This window comes from Rhipicephalus microplus, chromosome 1, assembly GCF_043290135.1.
Source record: "Rhipicephalus microplus isolate Deutch F79 chromosome 1, USDA_Rmic, whole genome shotgun sequence".
Lineage (NCBI taxonomy): Eukaryota > Metazoa > Arthropoda > Arachnida > Ixodida > Ixodidae > Rhipicephalus > Rhipicephalus microplus.
This window is the reverse complement of record NC_134700.1, coordinates 81,968,850-81,991,924: the sequence shown is the minus strand read 5'-3', so window position 1 is coordinate 81,991,924 and position 23,075 is coordinate 81,968,850. Positions and strand designations below refer to the sequence as shown.

Below are 23,075 nucleotides of genomic sequence, written 5' to 3'. Positions count from 1 at the left end.
CAAAAGTCACAAGTGTGACTACCACATTACCACTGCTCTATACGTGCGTCAATCTTCGTTTCAGTTAGAAAAGTGAATCAACACTTTTCCGGTAAGCCATGTGTCTCTTTGTTCCTTGAAATGTTGCTTGAACAGAGTTCGTTGCATATCTTGTAAAAAAAAACAATAGTAACTACGTCAACATCATCCTCACATCGACTAAGCTCACTGCAGAGCAGAGGCCTCTCCTATGATCCGCCGATAACCTGGTCTTGCTGCCAGGTTATTGCCAGGTTATTATTGCTGCCACTTTATACATGAGAACTTTTTAACCTCATCGGCCCCCTTAAATTTATGTCTCCCCTTCATGCTTTTGCCTTCTCTACGAAGCCAGTTAGTTACCCTCAATGACCAGTGATTATCCCCCTACGTGCTACGTGTCCAGCCCATGTCAATTTCTTCTTCTTGAGTTGCACTACAATATCCTTAACCCCGGATTGTTCCATGACCCACTCTGCTCCCTTCTTGTCTCTTTAGGTTGCACTTATGATTTTCCTTTTCATCGCTCGCTGCGTCGTTCTCAATTTGAGCTGAACCATTTTCGTAAGCCTCCAGGTTTCTGCTCCGTAGGTAAGCACCGACAAGATGCAGCTGTAATATACATTGCTTCTAAGATTTGTGGTGGATTACCAATCATTGTTTGAGTCTGCTTGCTGGATGTGTTCCACTTAATCTTTTTTTTCTAATAATTTCACTCTAAAGGTACGGCTCAATCCACGGTTACTACCTGTAGTAAGTAGACATGCTCCTACTCAACTTCCAGCTTCCTTTCATCTAACGCAAAGCCCTGTTTTATGCCGAGACTTTTACACATTAGTTTAGTTTTGTGTATATTTATTTTCATACCTACTCTTCTGCTGTAGGCGTCTCTTATATTCATATGGTGGTTTTGGTACATAAACCCCACATATCATTCTGCTTTCCCTGTCCAGTTCAGTGAGCATGTGTTGTAATTCGTCTCTTGAGTTACTCATCATGATAATGTCATCAGTTAATCGCAGGTTACTAAGACACTATTCATTAACTATTATCCGTTACTCTTTCCAATCCAGGGCTCTGAAAACATCCAGTAAACGCGCGCTGAATAGCATTAGAGAGATCGTGTCTCCTCCTCACCCTACACGTTTCTTAATGGGATTTAGTCACTTTCTTGATGAAGAGGTTATATTATTTTACTCATGTGACTATGTATTGTGTTCTTAATTTTAAATGATAACATGTTCACCAACTATTCTTCATTTTTTGTATTTCTTGTGCGTTATGTCGTTAGTTGGAGAAATCAGTTGGCTGTCGTTCTAGTCATTTCAATATACAGGGGCGAACATATGAAGCGAGTAATATATATATATATATATATATATATATATATATATATATATATATATATATATATATATACATATATATATATATATATAAAATATATATATATATATATATATATATATATATGGATTCGGGTCGAGTCATAAGTCACCAGATGAAGCAAACGAGCAAACAAAAAACGATGCTTTATTGCCAACGTTACGGCCGGGGACCGTATGCCCTGACGAAGGCCGGACCCCGGCCGTAACGTTGGCAATAAAGCATCGTTTTTCGTTTGCTCGTTTGCTTCATCTGGTGACTTATAACTCGACCCGAATCCAGAACACACACACACACACACACACACACACACACACATATATATATATATATATATATATATATATATATATATATATATATATATATATATATATATATATATATATAGATATATATATGTTATATATATATATATATATATATATATATATATATATCTATATATATATATATATATAAATATATATATGTTATATATATACATATATATATATATATATATATATATATATATATATATTTCATTCATTCATTTATTTATTCATTTATTTATACCCGTATATAATTTCCGAGCTTTAATATTCCCCTTCTAGCACTGTTTGCACACTTCTGATTCGCAATACGTTTGCTCAGTACAGCTGCCCACACTACATTGCTTATCAAGCTGCCCTAGCTTTTGCAGCGGATGCATTTTCAATGGAGATTAAAATGCTGTAGGCCCTTGTTTTCAGATTTGGGTGCACGTTCAGAAACTACTGGTGGTTGAAATTTCCCACCCTTTTCACTAAGGCATCTCTCATAAGCATATGGTGCTATGGGACGTTAAGTCCCTACCAATCAGTCTATCTATAAATCAGTCTATAAATCAATATTCAATCAACCAAATACTTTATCATATAAATAATCAATCACTCAATTAATCAATCAATCAGGTTTATGACCTTCATACTTTTTATTCAACAGCTGAAGCTACATGATGAGTATGTAAGTAGGCTTTTCTAAGGCTTAGATTAGCCGGCACGTTTGCCTGTGTCACTCCTTCAACTCTAGGCACTTCGGAGTGCCTTGAGCTCTTAGGACAAGATATGCATTAATCTATTGTACAATCGCATACGAGCTAAGTTCTGTGCAAGAACCACATAGTCGGTCGCGCGCTTATGTGTGTGTGTGCGCGCAAGCTTGTGTGTGTGTTTTTTTAATTGTTAGCAGAACACGCACAGGTTCAACATCATTGCTATTCTCTGAGTTGGGTATATTTTAGTATACGTACGAAGATTCACACTATAATATCCTTGAACGTTGCCAATCGGATACCTCAGAACTGTGTCGTGGTTTCACCATTAAAACAAATATCAGCCCAGTAAAAATAATCATAGTGATCGACTCCGGTGAGATATGCCCCGGCGAGTACCACATATATGACCACCGCTGCAGCGTTAATGCCGCCGCTGATCCAACGTACAATGCTCGCGGCCTAGATTCCTGCCCAAAGTCTTACGGGGCGCCAAAGTGCCAAAGTCTTGACAAACACCGCGACACGTTTTCCCGCGTACAGACATTACTCATTGTAAAAGTGCTCAGGAATTATATCGAGATGAAAGCATTGCTTAGTTTTTAATTCTTGTCAGCTCGAAGCAACAAAAAAGGTGAGTAAGTGCCGGGAAAAGGGGGAGAGGTTCCCGCAAAAAAGTTCGGGGTGGAGGCTTAACCTCCAGCCCCACTTTCCCTTGGCTACGCTATTGCAAGGTTGTGCTCTCTATTGTGGGGAAACGCACAAGGTTGCTTCTCTTGGTTGTGGGCCGAAGTTGACATTTCACTCGGTAAGCGTAGCTGTCGCGATACAGGGAAGCTTGTCTTTCAAAACCCCTCGTGGAAAATCCCTTGTACTGCGTTGGGGTGGGATAGCAGGGAGGCAAACTTTCTTATAAAGGTCGACGTCAGCGAGTCTACATATCCTTTCAGTACAAACGCATGATGAATTACTTCATACTACAGCATGTACGCCACTCTCGATAAGAGGGAAGGGAAAACTTAATAGAAAAGGCAAGCAGAGAAACACAAGTGTACACATAATAAAAAAGGGTTTCCTCAGTGCTCGGTAGTGCAAACGTTTTGTGAAATAAAAGGAAATAACACTGTCTCTGTGTTGGGTAGTGGTTCCTGCAGCTTTCTGTCTTTTTTCCACGAGTGGTCCTGTAGATTGTAGAGGTACGCCGATTTCCAGGTCACTCACCCTTTGACAACTTGTTGTCGCCTTTGAATAGCGGGCTGCTGCTGTTGCGCCCTGGAAACACGTTCTTCTGAAGTTGGCGCTTTCCTGCCTTATCGCCATGGGTCATTCAATTAACGTTTCTCAGAAGCGGTGGTTAGTTTCCGGTTTGCGACAAATACAACCACCTCCCCCGAATGAGCCAACTCTTGAGCTCAGTGTCCATCGACTTCTACGGGGTAAAGCAGCTGGATAGGTCGTTTCGCTTCCGTTCCCAGCTTAGTTTCAATCTGCGGGCACGCGCCCTGCCGTGTCGGTGCATGAAAGTTTCTTTGGTTTGGGCAATCTTCGGCTAGTGTCTTTTCAAAGGATCTTTTACCAGAACGAAATTGTTCATCATTAGGTCACTCTGGGACAAACAAGAGGATCTAAGCTCAAATAAGTGCTATTTTGCCAGTGTTTCTGGAATCGTTCCACCATGACCAACCGGTGCCTCCGTTGTTGTGAAAGATGCTCGTCACCAGCCGTAATTCAGACTGACAGTTGATGTGAAGGAAGGGTTGTCAGCTTTCTTCCAACGAGAAACTGCGTCTTCAACAGTGATTCTTTATCTTGAGCACCATCGTAGGTGAAAGTTAGTGAGCGTGAGTTTATCACAGCCTCCTTATTGTACAATATACAAGACGATTTCGAGTTCTTGAAAGCGCAAACCACTCTAACTTCACACTTTGCGCAACACTACATTCACTGATTGCATCAACCACTCCAAGAACCCACCCCACCAAGCTACCCTTTTAACAATAAACTTTCACCTGCTCCAGTTTCTGGGGAGGCATGACTGCATTTCTTCTGATTTTAGTAGCACGGTCATTGCTTTCAAATCGTTAGCTGCTCTCTGGAAGGTTGGCGAGTTGTCTAAATAAACAGTGAAGCAGACTATCCTGCGGGGATAAATGCTGTAGTCAACATGTCGCTAAATTGTTCAATATGTACGGCACAGTCACAACACAGGTGAAAATTGTGATGTATTATTTCAGGATATCGCACAATTGTTGACAAATCAAATGTCTGGAGAAATTGATGACGACAGTGTCAAAAGAATTTCACTTTGTTACTCTCTCAGCTGGAAGTGATGCTATCAATTTCGCGGGCAGAGGTCAACTTTTTTTACGACAGATTAGGCACTGCTTTATAACGTTTTTTCTGCCAGGTGCCCTCAGATAAACCCATTGGCCTGGTGTACGACCGATGGCAGTGCTTCGAACTGCGCTTGTATGACGTCAATTTCAGGATTCATGCGCTTTCGTTTGGCGGCGCTGTGTAGAAACCACCATCATTGTAAAACTCGGTAAAAGCGCAGTTCAATTGGTTATCCTACGTGTGATGGCTACAGACGCTGTTGTAACAACCATGGGTGCCCGCTTTTAACGCTCGTTGAAAAAGCATGGCGCTTTCTTTTTTTTTTAAACTGGGGCTGGTCGTTTCCACTACGCGTGCTGCACAATAGTAAAATACTGCTCTGTGCCTCTACAATACCACCCACCCGTGAAAAGCGCGTCATCTTTAACAACTATTTTAAGGAACCGAAGCTGAGGAAGAAGTGTATAGTCAAACTCAGAAAGGGAAGCACCCCATGTCATTATCGTTCGTGTGCAGTAAGCTCGCTGACAGTGACTTTTGCTACACCCACCCTACGCACCATTTTTGGGTAAGCTATTAACCGTAATTCAGAGCCTCGCAAGCACTTCAGCTCAGCCATTTAATGCACGCCTAATACAGGCATGGGCAACTTACTGCATGTGAGCAGGTGAGATGCCGCCTTAAAGCCCACTGCAACGGCCTCTAGACTCATAGGCCGCTTCTAGACTCATAGTTGAAGGTACAGTCACTAGACGGGAAATCAGCAAATTATCTCAGGAGACAAATATTCTTATTAAGAAACGACACACCATGAAAGCCTTCAATGCTACCGACAAAATAGAACTAGTGGAGCTTCCGTAGTTAATCAGTAGGCGTAAAGTAGCAGACATGAAGAGGTATAACATGGAAATAACTGAGCAGACTGTAAAAAGCGGGAGAAGCCTAAAACTGCGAAGGCGGGCTTGTGCATAGGCAGAAATTGAATGTATGCATTCATAAACAAGGAAGGCTATGTCATAAGCGACATGGATGGAATAGTCGACAAAATAGAACTAGTGGAGCTTCCGAAGTTAATAAATAGGCGTAAAGTAGCAGACATGAAGAGGTATAGCATGGAAAGAATTGAGCAGAATGTAAAGAGCGAGAGCCTAAAACTGCGATGGCGGGCTTGTGCATAGCAGAAATTGAATGTAGGCATTATTAAACAAGAAAGGCTATGTCATAAGCAATATGGATGGGATAGTCGAGATGGCGGATGAGTTCAACAGAGAGCTGTTCAGAACTCAAGAGAACCAGGATGGTATTTGGAGAAACTATATTAGTCCAAGATAATTCGACATCCTACCAGACACGACAGAAAAGTAAAGAAAGCCCTAGAAAGAATGCAAAGAGGCAAAACTGCTGGTGAGGATAAAGTAACAACGAACCTCCTGAATGATGCGCGAAAAATAATTTTAGAAAAATCAGCCTCCTTATATACAAAGCGTCTCTTGATGAAAAGGGTAGCAGAATCTTGTAAGAACACCAACATCATCTCAATTTATAAGAAATAAAACGTCAATGACATGAAAAATTACAGACCGATCAGATTACTGTCCCTGCTCTACAAGCTATCTACAAAAATAATAGCTAATAGAAATAAGACGATATTATAGTTCAATCAGCCAAAGGACCAAACAGGATTTCATACTGGCTACTCTACAATATACCATAGTTATACTATAAACCAGGTAATAGAGAATGCACTGAGTACAATCACTCCTGTATATAGCTTTTATAATTACGAGAAGGTGTGCGGCTCAGTGGAGACATCCACAGTAATGCAGGCACTGCGGAATGAAAACATCAGAAAACCCTACATAAACATACTGGAAGAAATATACATTGGATCTTCAGCCACCATAGTTCTCCACAAAGAAAGCGAAAGAATCCCAATAATGAAGTGTTTAAGACAGGAAGACACGATGTCTTCAATGCTATTCACCGTGTGTTTACACGAGACATTCACGACCCTAGACTGGGAATAACTGGGTCAGGGATAAGAATAAGTGGAGAGTACCTGTGTAACCTGTTTTTCGCTGATGACATTGCCTTGATGAGTAACTCTGGAGATGAAGTACAGTTTATAATTACGGAACTGGACACTGTAAGCAGAAAAGTAGGTCTGAAAATTACTATGCACAAAGATAAAGTAATGTGCAACAATCTCGGCAGAAAACAGCACTTTGTGATACGTGTAGAGGCGCTGGATGTTGTTAAGGAATATGTCTACTTAAGACAGATGATAACCACGGAGCCGAACCACGAGATTGAAGTAACCAGTAGAATAAGAATTGGTTAGAGCACATTTGGCAAGCACTCTGAAATTATGACTGATAGATGACCCCTATCCCTCAAGAGTAAGGCATTTAACTGTTGCATCTTGCTATTACTTACCTACGGAGCTGAAGCCCGGACTCTTAAAGAGAAGGTTCAGTTTAAATTGAGAACGACGCAGCGAGCGATATAAAGGTAAACAATAGGTGTAACCTCAAAAGACAAGAAGAGACCAGAGTTGGTCAGGGAACAAGCCGGTGTTAAGGATATCATAGTTGAAATTAAGAAAAAGAAATGAACAAGGGCCGGCAGGTAGCGCGTAGGCCAAATAATTGATGGTCAATAAAGGTAACTGACTAGATTTCTAGAGAAAGCAAATGCACGAAGGGGAAACAGAAGAAAGTTATGTGGGCGTAGGAGATTGAAAAGGTTGCGTGTATAACGTGGCAACAAAACACACAAGCCCAGGTCGATTGGCGGACCGTGGGAGAGGCCTTTGCATTGCAGTGGGCGTGGCCAGGCTGCTGCTGCTGCTGATGATGATGCTGAGGCTGATGATTATTCGTCACATTCTCATACCCGAGCGACGGGCCTGTGTGGTCATATTATGAACTACTTCATGAAGCCGCTCTCGCTTAACAAAAAATACAGAGACAACCTGCAGTCATTGGTACCGGCTAGGTGGTGCATTAAGGCAGTACTTGCACCCTTCCAGAGTCATACAAGCCCCTATCCCTCAATACTTTTTTTACTGCAATAGAGCACGGGCTTGTGCCGTGCTAACGCCCATAACTAAAATGCAAGCACAATCGTCTTAAATTTGATAACTTGATGCAGCTTCGTTTTTCTAGTAGATGCTATGCACAGTCAACTGGCTGCCGAAGCAGCAATTTTAACAGCTCCACTGCAGTAATTATCTAAAGTGTTTGCGAATGCCACAGTGGCTGAAATCAGCGATTTTGCTACATATCAATGTGCTGAGTGTCACAACTGCTGAACTGCATAAAAATATTCTAAGAAAAAGAGCCGTGCCCTTCTCTTTTGCATTGTTGTGAAAACTAACGTCCTTTCCAAGGGCGAACGAAGCACGCCGAAGCACGGAGCAATTCTTTGCTATAGCTCAGCACTAAATCGCCAATGGTGTGTTTTGTGGCGAGTTCGCAAGTCCACGTCTGTTTAGGACCAGAGCCGTGATGGTGATGTCACCTTTGTTGACGACTTCGGCTGCGGATATTCAACAATGTAGCCTGGTGTCGTACACCACCGTGTGGTCGACGAGACACCGTGACGTTTTGTGCTTGCTGTATCTGCATGCTTGTAGATGCTGGAGAAAGGCATGCTCATTGATATTTCGAAACGCTCGAACTCATTAGCATCGCACGGGGAAAACAGCAGGTGACGAGCGAGAACACTCAGACGTAGTTTCGCTTTCTGGCCAGAAATGAGGTTAGTGGCATCAACGTTTTAGGCCCTGTCTATTGGTCTGCAACATGTTGGGTTCTAGCAGTCCAGTGAACAGGCGCAATGCCCCAAAACTTGCAAAAAACACTTATTAGTAACGGGAAAAATCAACAGATAAGTTTAAGATTGAAAATCCTCATTGCCATGCATGCTCTTAACTGCTCAGCTGTTGCCATGCCGGTGCCGCGATTCCCGCGCACACACACCTCGGAAGTCTATCACCACCTCCCACCTATCTTGTCGGCTGGCGCTTTTGTAGCTGACCTGCGAGACACGCGCCCCCTGACTGCGCAGCATGAGTTGTAACCGGTCGGCATTGGGCGTGATTCCCACACATCCCCCCTTCTCAAAAACATTTTGTTGCCTGTAGTTCTCTTGATTGTATTCCCCGGCACCATCTTTTGCCTTCGTCACCGTTGCGGACCCGATTGACGAGATCGCACTAACGTGGGGCCTATCTTGAGCCCTTTGCCAGCCGTCGCCGCGGGCGTGGGTGCTCTGGCTGCCGCCGCAGCAGCTTGCGTCCACACCCAAGATTTTCTCCCGTTGTCAACCAACTCGTGCTTCGGGTGCCTGGTGAATTCCCACCGGTGTCCGCCAGGAGTATTTTTCTCAACAATAGCCGTGGGGGGCATTATCTTGCTGGGCTTGTCCCGCAGTGCCTCGAGGTTATCCGTCCGAACGGTTACGACCAACTTGTGCTCACGCATGTTGTAGACAGGCTTGTTTGCTGCAATCACCACTGATGTGGTTCTTGTGGTCGTGCAGGCCACCTTCCTACGTGCAATGGCCTTCTTAACGACATCAACTGCAGCCTCCGTGGTCGCGAGAGCTTCAGGCTTTTCCGCAAATGGTGTTTGACTGCCGGCAGCCTTAGCATCTTTCGGAATCTTCCTCCAACTACTCACTCTCGCCCTCGTGGTTTGGTCTTTGTCCACTACGTCTATGCTCGAGTCATCGTTGTCATTGGGAAGCGTGACCAAGGTTACTTCAGGCTCATCGCTGGCATCTAGGTCTTCTTTTGTTGTGTTTCGTTAGCTGACCCTCGCGAGGTTGTTCGGTCGACAAAGTTCTCGCCTGAAGCAGACTATCCGCGCAGAAAGGCAGCTGCTGCTGTAACGCGGTTGAGAGTGCAGTCCACAAACTGACGTCACACGCGAGACTAATCAACTCCAAGATGCCGAGTCCAATATGACTCTCGCAGTTGCACCAAGGTGTCCCACAGTTCCGAGTGCAACACAGTCGTGTGCTCGTGTGCTTTCATGAGCACAAGCGTGAAGGGGTGAGTACTTATCAGAATGATAAGATGTTTAGTTTCTTCGGGCTTGTCAGTGAACTGTAAGCGTTCTGCAACTGGCATGACACCCTCATCGTCAAGGTACGGGTTCAGAGGCGAATCTGCAGAGGCTCGATGCAATGGTCTTTAAGCTTCAAGATTAGAAGTGACGTCACTGAATGCCTCTCCTCCAGTTGCAGCCAACTAGTACTTCACAGCATTGATCAGACCTCCAGCTCGTAGTGGGCCACTTTTTTTCTTTCTTCTCTGTAGTGGCAATAGTTGACAAAGCGGCGGAGTCACGCAGTTATGCGAATGACGCCGCTGAATGAGCGGATTTCCGACGTTTTAAGCCCTGTCTGGAGCGGCGATGATACTATAGGCATTACTTTCAGTTCTCACTCTTCCAGGTGACATTTACTGCACTGGTTTAGGGTCACCAGTCGTTAGTCAATGCGTCTCAACCTTGTGAAGCTAATGGTGCCCTTTCCACCCCAATAGAAGGGTACAGTAAGTGATGGATTCAGTGGGGTTGTCTACCCCTGGACAGTGTCTCCGAACCTTGGGACCAGTCAGCGCTTGCAACTCTGATGATTGGTTTGCTGCAAAGGTCCCCTACTTTGTAGCGTTTTCATCAATCCAGTGCATGGCTACTTTGAAATTCGTCCAAAGGTTAGTAGAAGCATTCTGGAGGTCTAAGGCTTTCTCAACGCAGTGGCACAGTCGAGTGCCAATGAGTACTTACTCAGCTCTAGTAGGCGTAACGAGAGGCACTTCAAAGAACCTACTGTTGATGTGGCCATAATTAGGCTCGTAGTTGTTAATCCTTGATGTGACTTCCTTGCAACGCATGGCATATCATCATATCTCTTGCGCTTGCATAACAGCAAATCCGCAACATTTCCTCTGCGTATGCACCCCGAAAATCTTTTGGGATGATTCTCGGAATGGACACTACCTTGATGCGTTTAGGATGTTCACACCAGCTGTCCCGCTACAGCTGTAATATTTCTGGCAAGAGATCTTCCGAACTAGCACCCAACTTCCTGCTTTCTTTGAGGTTCACGTTATCTTTAAGTAGAGTATTGTGGGAGCAATGAACCCAAGAGTCGAAACTTGTGGCCGGGACTTGCAAAACTAATCTCGTCTGCTGTGGGCTCCGAAGACGAGGAATTGAAAAAAAAATTGGAATATGCCACGTATAGTGGGAATCGATTATATGCGATGCACGAAGGAGAAAGGGGGATATGTCACTATAAAACCAGCACAACGTTACGAGGTGGAGGTAAATGATGCCGTGCGTGACTTCCGTGTCATAATTATCACGTTTGAATGTGTCGTTTACCTTCGTCAACCATTCACGTCACGTGATACCAAATTTAGTATTTGTGGAGCAAGCTTAACGGCCACAAGCACGCTATGAGCGTGGTATTTGTAATGTTTTTACATGACGCGCGTGTCAGAATTCTCAGGTTTGCACCAGTCATAATATTTCATCATCTAGTGACATCACCTAAACTCAAATTCGGCAAATGTGGAGCTAGCGAAACGGCCACCAGCGCATCATGAAAAGCTTAATATACTCTAATGCAGCGTTGACGCGTGCGCACGCTGGGAACAGCGACGCCACGTTAGCAAAAGGCGAGCACTCTTTAATCTGACGCCACGCGTGACCAGCGTCTGTCGGCGTGCCCGGCGCAATTGCGAGGTGCTACACATCGCGCCGAGGCGTTACCTGGACAACACTGCGTCTTTCTATTTTCGTTACGGAGGGACGCCGGACGCGCAGAAATGCGTATGCATCAAAGCAACGCAGCACGGCGTGCGCGCGCGAGTACATGACAGGACCACCACCTGGCATGGCAACGCTGGCATGGTGGTGCGAAATGAGCACCGGTGAGCACGCACACCAGGTCACGTCGAAATTCATTGGCGTCTTGACTGTGGCATGTAGTCATGTTCTTACATGGCACGCATCTCATGATTATCATATTTGTACCAGTCACATACTTTGTACATTCATTGGCGTCACCTAATAGCCAATTTGGCATATGCGAAGCTAGTGAAATGGCCGCGAGCGCATCATCAGCGTGACATGTAGTCATGTGGTTACATGACACGCATGTCCTCATTATCACGTTTGGGTGTGTCATTTTCCCATGTCATTCGTTCACGTCACGTGATACCGAGTTTGGTACATGTGAAGCTAGCGAAACAGCCGCGAACGCATCATGGGCGTTGCATATAGTCATGTTGTCACATGACACGCATCTCATGTTTATAATGTTTGCACAAGTACCATACCTTCGTCATCCATTCACGTCCCGTAGTACCAAATTTGGTATAGGAGAAGCTTGCGAAACGACCGCCAGTGCATCATGAGCGTGGCATGTAGTCCTGTTGGTAGAAGACACGCATGTCATCATCTTTATGTTAGAGTCTATCGCTTGTCTTCGCCATGTAATCATGCCATACCATACCACTTTCACAATATGCCATGTGAACGAAACCACCACAAGCTCTGCAAGACCATGAAATGCAAATCATGACATTCATGCCATACATATCATGATTTTCAAGCTACGTCTAGTCAAATATGTTTTTTATACATTCATTTTATGCCATACCATGTTTGGTATCGATACCATTACCGAAACAGCCAGGAGAGCTAAAAGTCGTAGGTGGCTAGATAGATAGATAGATAGATAGATAGATAGATATATGTATATATATATATATATAGATGGATAGATAGATAGATAGATAGGTAGATAGATAGATAGATAGATAGATAGATCGATAGATAGATAGATAGATAGATAGATAGATAGATAGATAGATAGATAGATAGATAGATAGATAGATAGATAGATAGATAGATAGATAGATAGATAGATAGATAGATAGATAGATAGATAGATAGATAGATAGATAGATAGATACGCTCATGGTCACCGAAGCTCACTAAAAAATGCTTCTCATTTAAAAGTGGGATCGGATCGTTCTCAAGGTTATCTGTCTGAGCGTTCCAACCTACTCACGCCTCATTGATGGCTCCAGTAAGTCTAGCACTCGCGTTCTCATTGCCATGTTTCCATCTTCTGTGAAGTTGACTGAATCACTGTTGTTAGCAGGACTGCGACTTGTTGAGTCACAGTCCTGCTTGTGGAATACATCACTTGAATGCTGGCATAACTCTTTACACTGCTTAAGGTGGCCGACCTCAGTGACAAGGTCGTAAACGTAGATATTGTTGCGCAGGGTGCTCTAGTCTGGGCACCCTTCTCCAGGAGTCCTTCAAGTTGGTGCTGTAATGTTACTGCCAATAGGAAAGGACCTGGTGTGACACCAGCTGATGCGCGCGCCATCTGATAAGTTGCCACCGCTGGAAGTTCTTCACCTTACATTGGCATAGTTTCATACCGAATAAACCTCACAGAACTCCAATCGCCTTTTGAGAGAGATATTTTTTGAATTAATGCCTTTTCAAAATCCGCATTCAGGTCGATTTAGTACGAGCGAAAATTGATAGGTAAATTGGTCATCTTTGAATTAGGTTTTGGACCACTTTCCAAAACATTGTTTCATGAGAGACATTCCTTCGCACTTGATGCGTGGAACTTCATTCTTATTTTCGTTGTCGGGCTTTCTGTCACACAACTGCTCCATCTGTCATGTTATGCACCGTGCTTTTTGAAGTGCTGAAATGTTTTCTCACAGGCTATGCATAACGTTGTTTGATTTATTCTTAAATGCAGTCGTCATATTCCACGATCAAGGAACCTCTTCTCAAAATTCGCGTTGTTTGGCCTCTAGCGAAATCATAGTTCTCATCGAACTCATGAACCGTAGGATTCCAGGAGAAAGGCACTGTTCATTGACCATGCTAATATTGAAGGTTTTCTTTTTTTTTTGAAGTGTTGTTGGACTGCGTCTAGCTGACAAGCTAGTTCGTGTTTCTTGATACCAATGTGTTCGAGTTTTCTGAATGACCTCAGTTGCACCGGCAATTTTCTTGTTGGTTTTCTCGCTCACTGCTGCTTGCCTAACGCCAGCAGCAGAGAGACACGCTCCTGTTGACCTTCTTGTGCCGACCTGGCCCTGGAGTGTCCAATCGAATACAGTTTCTACTGCCTTCAGCTTGGGCGTTAGGTGCTTTGTGGCTTCCCCTAATAACTCCCAATGTGGTCGGCCCCGATTAGAAGGCAGATGTTCTCACTTCTATCACTCTGTGCGACGTCCGCAACTGGCAAGTCAAATTTCAATAGTTCAAGCAGAAGTGATTTTCAACGTGTAGCCACGATATCTGCGAAGATACATAAAACCTAAGAGCCTTCCCTCTTATTCGTTTTTCGTCGTACTAACCGCGGAGCCACAGCTCTACCCGGCGCATCTTAGTATAGTTTATAGCCGACTTGTCACCTAAAGGATAAATTCGGTGCCCATCTTTCCCAAGAACTTTTTATTGCGTTTCAGATAAATTGCGGTGAAATAATGTCCATTCATTTCCACTATTTAGGTGAAGCTGAGAAGTGCACCTTCGTGTGGTCCCTCTGTCTAAGCTAGCGCTGTCTGAAGAAGAAACTGATACCCTTTCGTGCAGATAAGCTTCTTTTCTGAGCGTCATGATGACTTTAACGCCGGGGCTTGTCCAGTCACTGGTGGAGAGGATGTTCTTCTTTCCACCAGTGCGTGGTATATTGTTTATGCAGGATCAGGATAAGGATGACACATATTTTGAAGTGTCTTTCGCTACAGTAGGCACACCTGAGCCATCTGGACTTACGACAGTCTCTTGACAGATGTCCATTTAATGTAAAACGGGAGCATACCTCCGACGCATTATCACTTCTTTTTTGTCACCTGTCGACATCTCTGTGTCGCAGCTACAGTTTCGTGATCCTCTGACGAACAAAACAGACCTTTTAGTTGCTTTGTTACTGTATGACATGCCGCAGCCAAATTTAGTTTCGCCACTTTAAAGGTTCTTCTACGGCTCTCTATGGACTATTCTGCACTGATGCCCTTTCGCGATTCCGCCCGCTGCCCCAACTTCCACTCTCCCAAAATGCAAAACACCTCCAGCTCAATGTCATCTGTTGCGATGTTCCTTCTTCAGTACTGTTTCAGATGAAGGTTTGTGGGCACCACTTTCTTTACACGGGTCAAGAGTAAGGCTCCGTGCAAGCACACCTACGCCGATAGAAGTGAGGCTTCTTATACCCCTACGTGCTTCGCCAAGAAGGTCTTGGAGTTGGCTGAAGTTCCATGAGTCAGGCACATACCTTATGTTGAGCAATATGGACATGTGACTTCCGACAATGGCTTCCTTTCGACCGAACCTTTCCTTTAGCAGTGAGAACTTCCCCCAGAGAAATCCAGACGTGCAACAGCGGCCGCTACGTCTTCTGTGATGCATCTCTTGAGGTACTTGACTTTGTCTACACTGGAGAAGTGGTTGTTAGAGTTTATTTTGAAGTCGAACTGACGCTAAAATCTTTTCATTGCTGATGCTCACCGTAGAACGTTTCTATTTCAATTTACGCCAGCTTTATCGTGGAAGTTACTTGCGGCTAGTAGTCCCTGATGATGATAGAGTGGGGAGGCCGGGTGTCATTGTACAGGAGAAGGGGACAACGAGCGATGTCCAGGCGGCGAACGAGACTGGTGAAGTCGAGCTGACAGTGAGCGGCTGTGCTGCAGGTCAGGGGCATCGAAGGCGTAGGAATCGAAGGGTGGAAGGCAGCGGTAGTTGTCGGGGATCGGCGCAGGAGGCTGGAAACGGCGGTAGCTGTCGGCGTGGCGAGCAGTGCTATACTGGGTACGGGACGAAGACCAATGGTTGTGGCAATATTGTGCGACATGGCTTTTGCAGCGGCCGTTAAAGCAGATTGGCCGATCATCCGCAGTTTGCCATTCAGCCGGATTGCGAGAGCATGGAGATGATCGTTCCGGGGGTGGTGACCTGGGGCGAGGCGGTGACCTTGAACGAAAGCGAATTGGTGGAAACTGAGCAACGACGGAGATAACGAAGCTCAAATTGCTGAGTTCTTCCCACACAATCGACTGTACCAAGAAACCCTGAGGTGCTTGAGAATCGACGTGGCCGTTGGTGGGAAGAGCAGGTGTGTTAGCTTCAATTTCTCGCTGAACGATTCACGTAATTTCTGAAGCTGGTGAAGGCTTCTCACGAAAGGTCAGTTCATCTTCGCAGGAGGACGTCGCAGCGGTGTTTGGCAGTCGAGTGAATGATCTTGAAATATGCCTGCTTTTGGCCAGTTCAAAACGCCGGCATTCTTGGATAATTTCGTCGATGATCACACAGTTCCGACACATTAGCAAGCCAAACGCGTCGTCCGCTATCCCTTTGAGGACGTGGCCTACCTTATCAGACTCCCGACATGTCGTTATCGACTTCACGACATAGAGCCAGCACGCCCTGCATATACGAGATATACGGCTCTGTGGACGTCTGAGCACGTATAGACAACTCCATTGTAGCCGCCTTTCGACTTATGGGCTTTCCAAATAAGTCGCGAAGCTTCTCTTTGAAGGTGTCCCAACTGCCAATCTCCTCCTCATAATTTTCATACCAAACTTTGGCCGTGGCTTTCAGGTAAAAGAGCATGTTGGCCAGCATTAGAGTTGGGTCATACCGATTGAGCGCACTGGTACGCTCATAGTCGGCTAGCCAGTTTTCTACATCAACTTCGCCCGCACCAAAAAACGTTCCAGGATATTTCGGATACATTAGCACGTACGTGGGTGGGAGTGAATTCGGTGGAGGCGTTACCGTAGATGATGCAGGTGTTGCCGAGGCCGATGAAGAAGCGGCCATGGATCAGTCTCGTGTTCCATCACGGAAACTGTGATTTGACGACCACGGCGGAGCTCCGTTGTATGGCACTTCGTCACCCTGCACGTGCACCAATTTGTTACGGAAATTACGAACACACGGTAAAGAGAACCGACTAAATTTCCAATATTCACAGGTTGGTGTGACAACCCAGGGCTGCCAGCATCTCGCGCGACGAGTCCACTTCTTCTTCATTCATTCGTCTACGACGGCGGAGCCATGCCCACCGCCTCTTGACATTATGCCTGAACAGTAAATAAAATTGATATCGCAATACTGACAACAATCGCTTGGATTTTCAGTGTCAGCAATAACTATCACTAACCGAATTGGGTAATCTACCAGCGAACTCCAGCCTACACTAGGCATTGGTTAGCATAAGCGAACTAGCAAGGTATACTCTATTCCAGCTCAGGATATCAAAGCATACTTTCCTTTTACATGGAATCGGTGCTTTTTTGCAGTATGTGTACTAAAATTTTTGGCTTCTTTCCTAAATATGGTTAAATGTTACGAACGTTCCTCCATGAAGTTAGTCAACTAGCCGACTGTTCAAATAAGCATGCTCGCACGCTGCATTGAAGAGGACAACGAAGAGGTGAATTGAAGGCGCAGTCGAATGTGGACGGTTTGCTTGTGACAGGTTTGATCGCTATGTTGGGACGGCTTAGCGCTGTGCGCCAGTAAACCCGGCAGAAATGTTTTTTACCTGCATCGTTTTGATGCCGAACGACCCTGGTAACCAACCAATGCCTTTGCATCTTGCGACTTTTTTGGGACAGACGTCTGCATGAAGCTGCCATGCAACGGATGAAGACCAAGTGGGCCACTAACCGAGCTCAAACCATGAAGATCAATAAAGAGGTAGGCGAGATCCTTCAGTCAAGAAAGTTCTAGCTTTCCGCGCTTCGTGTTTTGCAAAACTGGCTAAAGGCGACGAAGTCGGAGTAAACGTGCTGTCGATTGAGAATGGTTTGGTTGTGGCCGATTTGATCGCTATGTTCGAAAGACTTAGCGCTCTGCGCCAATAAACCCGGCTGATGTGTCTTTTTTCTACATTTTTTTGTGCCGGATAACCTGGGAAGTCAACCTGCGTCTTTGCGTCTTGCGGCATTTTTTGGGAGAGACTTCTGCATCGAGCCGTCATGAAGTGGTTTAAGAAAAAATGAACTGCTCACTGAGCTCAAACCATGAAGATAATTAAAGAGGTAAGCGAGGTCCTTCAGTGCGCACAGTTCGAGCTTTCCGCACTTCGTGGCTTGCAAAGCCGGCTATAGGCGACAAAGTCAGAGTGAACGTGCAGTCGATTGTGGATGGTTTGCTTGTGAATTGTGACCGATTGGATCGCAAAGTAGGGACAGCTTAGTGCTCTGTGCTGACAAACCCGGCAGAAGTGTCGTTTCACTACACACTGTATGACATGGTCAGTCGTTGAGCACTTCGACTGTTCTGTCAAGGTACATTGTGTGCCGCGTGTGTTGTAACGACACATGTAGTGCTTACTCTAAAATGAATAGTTGGGTCCACTTCATTCTCTTGCTCTTGTTTCGCATCAAGTGTGTGATATGCAGCCTACTGTTGGGAAATGGCTGGTTTGAGCATGTCGCCTTGTTACGCGCTTAAATCACTCACATGCATGCACTCAGACAGTTTCCCCCTAACGACATAGCAATGTAATGTGTATAGGTGAAGCAAAATCCACAACGAATTATTTTCGTGTTCATTCGTTCAAAAATATGAAATCATGCTGTTGCAGTGCGTTCAACATGACAACATGCGTGTACACGAAATCACAATTTTCATTTCTTTAGCACTTCGACTGCACCGATGTACTTATACAAAGAGAGAGAGAGGAAGGCAAAGAAATCATGCAGTTGCCAGTAAATAAAAAAACGGAGCACTAGGCAACTTTGACTGACAAATATAAGCAAGAACTCAAGTAGCACCGTTTGCGCAATCTTCTAGAAAAACCGGACATCGTAGCACAAGTAACACCGGCAATTCCTTATCGACATGCATACATTATTCTAAAATCTAAACAAAAACAAAACTCGATAAAGTAAGTGATTACTCATGCTATTGGACGATTCTAAGATTGATTATTGCGGTAGTACGCGATAAATCTAAGGCTGTGAAAGTAAGTTCACATGACATAAACTAAGATATTTGAAGCACAAACAACACAGACCCAATTAAAATACGATGTATTTTTACACAAGTTTTACACACATACTATTCACACGTTCATTACATGAAGTCAACATTATGCAGCATTTTTTACTTGCAAGTGTACCAACTTGCCACACAATATTAAAGCTACAAAAAACACTTCGTTTAGCTATTTTTTAGAAGCATCGACGAGTTATTCAAGCACATGTAGGTCTTACAAGCCCAGCAGCGCTGTACGTGGACCAGCGTTGTAGCACGAAGGACACAGATCCCATGTAGTTACGATGTATTTTTGCACATGTTTTACATGCATAGTTTATTCATGTTCATTCCATAAAGTGAATGGTTCCTGTAGCTTTCTTGCTAGCAAGCGTGTCAACTCGCAGCGAAATACTAAAGGTACTGAAAAGACTTTGTTTCTCTATTTTAAAGACGCATCGACGAGTGTACGTCTTACAAGCGGACCAGCGCACGTATGAATTGTGCGCCTGTGAATATTGTTTGTCCATCAGGAGTTTATGAGTGGCCATGCTTCAAATGTCGTTATTGCAGTCGTAGAAAGTCTTTATACCATCGTATTCGTACCCCAAAGCAGGCAAGGCCGTGAATACGGAAAATCTGAGGCCTATATCACTGACTTCGTGCGCGGGCAAGCTTATGAAGACGATGGTACGGGATCGCCTCTCCCCATACCATGAAGGCAAAGGCTTCTTTGCAGACACCATGTTTGGGTTTCGCCCACAAATGTCTGCACAGGACGTCCTTCTCCAGCTCCATAGGGCCGTCATACAGCCCATAACTATGCAACACAATGATAAAGCCATCCTCGCCCTTGATCTGAAGGGGGCTTTCGACAATGTTAAACACAGCAGTATCCTGGCTAACTTGAGCTCCACCGATTGCGGGGCTAAGGCCTTTGCATATGTCAGAGATTTTCTCTCTAAACGCCAGGCACTTCTTCGGAACGAGGACGAGGAATATGGCCCGTACATTATGGGAACACGGGTTACCCCACAGGGAGCAGTGTTATCACCGCTCTTTTTCAACATTGCTATGATGCGCCATCCAAGCGAATTGGCCAGGGTGGAAGGCACACAACACGCATATATGCCGACGATATTACAATCTGGACCACTGAAGGGAGCCTTGGTGAAATGCAGGAACGCCTTCAGCAGGCCGCATCCATAGTCGAGGCGTATGCCAACGATTGTGGACTCCAATGTGCTCCAAACAAATCAGAGCTTCTGCACGTTACAGCGAAGCCAAGAGACAAGTCAGCCATACACATCTCCCTGTCTGGGGTGCCCATCGGAGAGGTGGAGGAGCTCCGGATTCTGGGCCTGTTCATTCACCACAGACTCAGACCGGACTCCACTATAGCGAAACTCAAGAAAATAGGCGAACAGGTAGGGCACATGATCCACCGCGTTTCCAACAAGTGGGGTGGTCTGCGGGGCAGGGACGCGCTTCGGCTCGCCCATGCCTTCGTGACTAGCCGGATCCTCTACGCCGTCCCATACCTTCGCACTAACAAGCAAGAAGACGAAAGAATAGATGCCATCATTCGTAAGGCTACTAAACGAGCTCTGGATCTCCCGGTGGCCACTTCCAATGCCAAACTGACGGTGTTAGGTGTGCTCAACTCTTACCAGGAGTTACGGGAGGCCCACCTTATGAATTAATATACGCGGCTCGTGCAGACGGCTCCCGGGCGCCGCCTGCTAAACCGCTTACATATACAGCCCACTTGCACTGCAGAGGAGGTGGAGCGTATTCCGGAACTGTGGTGGCATATGCTCTCGGTCTCTCCACTCCCCAGTAACATGGATAAGCACACGCACGAAAGCAGAAAACAGGCGTGGGCTCGGACGCTTGAGAGGCAACACGGCTCCCGACCTGGTGTATTCTACGTAGATATAGCAGGGCCTTCGCCCACGGGATATTATACGGACTCTGTAGTTCACCGGGAAAAGCATGTCAATGGGCTCTCGTTCCGAGCGCAAAATCTAGAGCGCGCTGAGGAAGTCGCGATAGCGCTTGCTGCTGCGGACCCGAACTCGAAAGTTATCATCACGGACTCCCGGAAAGCATGTGCTCATTACTTGGTAGGAGAGATATCCCCCCTAGCCAGCCAAATTCTAAAACGGGCTCTCGCTGATCCAGCCCCTAAACGCATCGTATGGGCTCCTGGCCATCAGGGCTTACGAGGTAATGAGGCCGCTGACGCGGCCGCCCGAGCGCTTACCCACCGGGCTCCTCACCGTGGCTCTTATGACTTGGAGGCCAATACACCGCTGCTGCGGTTCAAAGAAATTTTGACCTATTATCGCGACACTCAACGCCTTTACCCTGCTCCTGCAAAGGGGCTGAGTAAGGTGGAAGAGCGAACTCTAAGGCGCCTGCAGACAGGTACTCTACTCTGTCCTGCAATCCTAAAACATTTCGATGCGAACACAGATGGGCGGTGCCCACACTGTGGGGAGACGTGTGATATCTCCCACATGGTATGGGCATGTCCAAAAAATCTTCACTTACCCCTTTCCCCTACCTCTTCCCGAGAGGTATGGGAGACTGGCCTCCTCAACTGCTCATCACTAGAGTCTCAACGGGCTCTGGTGAGACGAGCGCGAGTAGGGGCCTCGTCATGCGGTGTCCCGGACTAAGGACGCCGACCATGTAGCGGGGTCATGCTTTGGCCCCGTACCTCTCTCTTTTATAATAAATGTTTTTCATCATCATCATCGTATTCGTACTCGCAATCACTGGCAAACAAAAAAGAAAAACGCCAGGTAAGCGTCAAACTCGCAGCAAAATTACAACGAAAGCTGGAGGAACGACCTTTGAAAGCCCTTTTAAATGTGAACCATTTCATCGCGAACTTCGGCGAACTCTAGCGTCTGAACCTGTCTATGCAGTTATCTAGCCACTTACGTTTGGCTGTTCTCGTGGTCATTTCTTTAAGTTTGCGTGAACCAAAATTAGCATGGGAGGGTAAGATGTTTTGACAAATACGACGCGCTTGTCAAGACGTGAATAATGGCACAGTTCTATCGCGTACGTCATTAAAAAAATTGCCCGCAGCTTCCCTCGGGGGAACACTGAGGAGGATGCGGACCATATAATTGGTTAACGGGGTGTTAAAGTGCGACTTACTTGGGTCGATGGCTAAATTGGTTAACGTGGCTGTGAAATCGGGTGTTAAACTGCGACTTACTTGGGTCGATGGCTAAATTGGTTAACGTGGTTGTAGGAGGGGGTGTTAAATGAGTGAACACGTACACACGTATGCGAAAGGGCGGCGCTGGTCGAAGGGACGTCGATCATTGTGTTTGTGGATTCGTTGGAATTCATTTCACCGCGACCTTGGACGTCGACGCGCCGTACAAACCAACCGACGAGCGGCAACTGAGCGAGCGAGCGCCGACCTTGAGTATATATACAGCACGACGGCGCATGCACTGTCAGCTGTTGAATGTTCTCGAAGCGCGACGCCACATGTGCGTCCACTGGAGAATCAGGAGAATTGTAGATGTCGAACGCGGTGTGTAGAGGAGGAAGGGTGCACAGATGGTGGAGGAGTGAAGCGCGCGTGGTGTGTAGAGGAGGAAGGGATGCACAGATGGTGGAAGAGTGGGCGACGGCGCGACGGCGCATGCGCGCGCGGCAGCTGTCGAATGTTCGAGAAGCGGTGCGGACGGCGCGGACGGCGCACTACAAGGCGCGAGTATAAGATGCTTCCGCATCTAAAACCTATTGCCAGAGTGGCACATACCTACGGACTGGTATGTGCCGCAGGTGATTGACACTCATGCCTAGTTCACACTGAAACATCCGCTTTCTACAGCGACCGAAATTCCCCTACCGCCGAAACGCAGCGTCGTTCGCACTGGACGCGCCCCGCGCCGCCGAATATGCCATCTACTACGGGACGAACGCGGGATGGATGCGCTGTCACCCGGTTGTCGTCGCGGCTCGCAAACGCTTCTACCTTATCTGGAAGTGTATACTTCAACGATTCTCGTACAAAAGAAGCAAGAAAAGACAGTACTGCTTAATTTGCTGGCAAGTGGCTGTCTTGTAATGCACGAAGAGCAGAAAAACTACCGACGCCAGCGGCGTTGGTGGGTTTGTTTTGCTCTGCAAGACCGCAACAAGCTTGGTCACGCCAACAGCAAGCTCGGTCACCTCTTTCACGAAATACGGAGGCGAAGTAGGCACATAGTAGGTTAAACTCCCATTGG

At 45.9% G+C, this 23,075-nt stretch overlaps 1 protein-coding gene and 1 pseudogene across 1 annotated transcript in view; both read left to right on the top strand.

The window, feature by feature from the left end:
• The first annotated feature begins 520 nt into the window (after positions 1–520).
• Positions 521–23,075, top strand: part of LOC119178628 (juvenile hormone acid O-methyltransferase) — a 66,414-nt gene continuing 43,859 nt past the window's right edge. The window contains exons 1-2 of the mRNA XM_075882847.1: positions 521–609; positions 742–771. The gene's annotated coding sequence lies outside the window, so the exon portion shown is untranslated. The remainder of the gene's footprint in view (positions 610–741; positions 772–23,075) is intronic.
• Positions 19,529–21,497, top strand: LOC142770875 (uncharacterized; annotated as a pseudogene).